Below are 3,164 nucleotides of genomic sequence, written 5' to 3' on the forward strand. Positions count from 1 at the left end.
TGATGGTGAAAAATAGACTTAAGTGGTTTGTACATGTAGAGAGAAGACATTAGATTCCGAGGTCAGGAGAGTAGATCATATGAAGAGAAGTTAAACAACTAGAGAAAGAGGAATACCTAGAAACACTACAAGAAAAGTCATTAAAAAAGATCTCGAGATTAACAATTTGGATAGAAGTATGGTTATGGATAGAATATTAAGGAAAAAGTTGATACATGTAGTCAACCTCACCTAGTGAACTTGATTGTTATTGTAATTTATATTTTGATATATTTAAGTATAATGAATCAAACAATACATTTTAGTATAAAAATTATGTTTATACTCACAAGATATAAATTATAGTTTTAAATAAAATCAATTTTGTAGGAACAATCAATTTTATTTTAAAAATCCTATTTATACTCAAAAGATATAAATCATAATTAAAAAAAACTAAATAAAAAAAAAATCAATCATATCTAAAAAGAATCAAATATTTAAGTTAAAGTTATATTGGTTTATGTTTGGATATATTTAAGTTAAACAATCTAAATTATAACTTCAAATACAATTGTTAAGATGCTTATCATATAACTTAGTTTAGTTTTAATGAAGACAAAAGCGTACCAAAAAAGAAGTCTAAAAAAAAAGATATTTTTGGAACCAAGATTCGAGAATGCATAAGCTTATGGATATTTTGAAAATCAAAAGGATTTGATCATGAGATAAGACACAATGTCAATTCACCTTCGTATAAAGTTTATATGCTCAAAAATATCTCATTCAATAGCCTATAAAGTTTCCCTAACATTCATGCATAATTTACATTCTAACGACATCTTTTAAAGGAAAAAAATAAAGTTTTTAATAGTGCAATCGATTGCATATTTCACACAATCGATTGCGTGATGGTTCTACCAAAACAAATTAAACGTTGAATCTACACTTTTTAAGTCAGGTAACTGGTTAACCGGTTTAAGAAACTAGTTACATGACTGTAGCTACTTGAAATTTGAAAATAATTATGCATTTTTTAAATGAGGTATCTGTTTACCGCATTTAAGAAACCTTATGCAGAATGCATAATTGTATCTTTTCATGAACAATTGTGATTCTAAACTATTGCAAACCTTCATAGAAATGTCTCAAACTTATGCATTTATTCTTAGAGGTTTCTTATGATGTATTTAAGGCAAAATACATTAGTTCTTAAAATAACCTCTTTCATTCAAATTTTCAAACACTTCATTCAAATTTCAAGTGTTCAATTACAAGGTTCATGGAAACTTTTTTTGTATAATTTTCATGTATTATAGAAAGGTTTCATCAAACCTTGGATAACTTAAGTTCTATACAAATTTTAATTGTTTATTGGAAAAGGAAGATAAAAAATTTGAATTTTGGAAAGTGTACAAAATCATTGTTCCTCAAAGTAGTTGTTATCATATTGTTGTAATTGATCACCAAGTGTGTGGCGACTTAATTTGTAAAGTAAGTGTGTGTACTTTTTAAAAGTATTTACAAATATAAATTTGTATATATTCAATTTGTGTTATAAAATTTTCTTTGATTCGGGGAGACTCGGAGTCCACGATTGGGTTGATTCAAAGTTCACCATTAATTTGGTGTTTATTCAAAGTTCACCATTGGTTTGGTGTTTATGTTATAAGATTTTAAGAGAGGTATTGGAGTGAGAAAAACCTTATGCATCCCCCTATTAGGTTGTACTCTATAGTTACAATTAATATCACATCATGCTAAGGTAACTTGCTCCTCGATCTGGGTAGGTATGGCTTCCGCAAAACCATTTTTGGCAGATAGTGGCAACAACAACAAACCAAAATATTTTACTGGTGAATATTATGATTTCTGGAATATTCACATGAAAATGTACTAAAAAGCACAAGGAGAAGAAATATTGGCTGTTACTGAAAATGTATCATTCATTGCTACAATTGTCATAAATAATGTAGAACAACTAAAGATGAAAGGATCTTAGAACAATGACGACAAGAAGAAAGTATTGTTTAATAAGAAGGAAAAAAATATACTTGCATCTACCTTGGGAATGGAAAATTTTCCAAGTATCAAATTGCAAAACAGACAAGGAAATTATGGATATGTTAGACATAACATATGAAGGCAGGGATGAAGTAAAAAGATCAAAATTAAACACTTTGTCTCTTGAGTTTGAATTGTCTAGAGCGTTACCCTATGAAAGTATTCTTGATTTGCAAAGAGATTTAAACACTTTACAAATCACTTGATGGCACTTGGAAAAACATTCACAATTTGATGAGTAAAATCTCAAAGTCCTTAGGTCATTGATAAGAGCATGACAACCAAAGGTAACAACTATATAGAAGAAGAAAAATATTTCCAAAATATCTTCAACGACATTATTTGGAAAACTTCAAGAACATGAAATTGAACTTAATTGATTGAAAATATATGAATTTAATCATGACAAATTGGATAAGCATGATGGGCATGAAGCTAAAGTAAAAACTCTTGCTTTGGTGTCTAAACATGAGAGTGATCAAGAAGAAAAATCTCAATCCGAAGATGTTGAAGATGATGCACTAATCAAAAAATTTGAAAAATTCTTAAGAAAGAAAAATACAAAGGAAATGAGTCAAATATAAACATCAACTTTAAGGGGTAAAGGTACTTATTTTGAATTTCGAATAAGAGGTTATGTCAAAACTGAGTGTGCTACTATTCAAAAGAAGATTAAAGTCAACTTCAAGAAGGATAGGAAATAAAAAAGAGCATATGTGGCATGACAAGACAATGAAGTAAGTTCATCTTCGGATGATAAACAAACATTGCAGTAATGGCCTCACACCATTATGATGATAAACAAAATTAGGTTAATAAGATTCAACCATCTTATGATGAATTACATTATAGAACACTTTATAGAACATGTTAAAAACAACATAAAATAATTTTATCTCTAGAAAGTTAGGCTAGTGACATGAAAGTGGAAATATACCATGTCAAAAATTCTGCATGAAATAAATGTGAAACTCTTGAATTAAAACTTATTGAATTAAACCAAGTCTTAAAGAAATATGAGAAAGGATAAATTGGTTTAGTAAATGTTCTAAAAAAATAAAGATACTTTAATGATAAATATGGGCTTGGATACTCTAAATTTGATAAACTGAGTACAAGTC

The sequence above is a fragment of the Lathyrus oleraceus genome, chromosome 5 (genome assembly GCF_024323335.1).
Source record: "Lathyrus oleraceus cultivar Zhongwan6 chromosome 5, CAAS_Psat_ZW6_1.0, whole genome shotgun sequence".
Classification (NCBI taxonomy): Eukaryota; Viridiplantae; Streptophyta; class Magnoliopsida; order Fabales; family Fabaceae; genus Lathyrus; species Lathyrus oleraceus.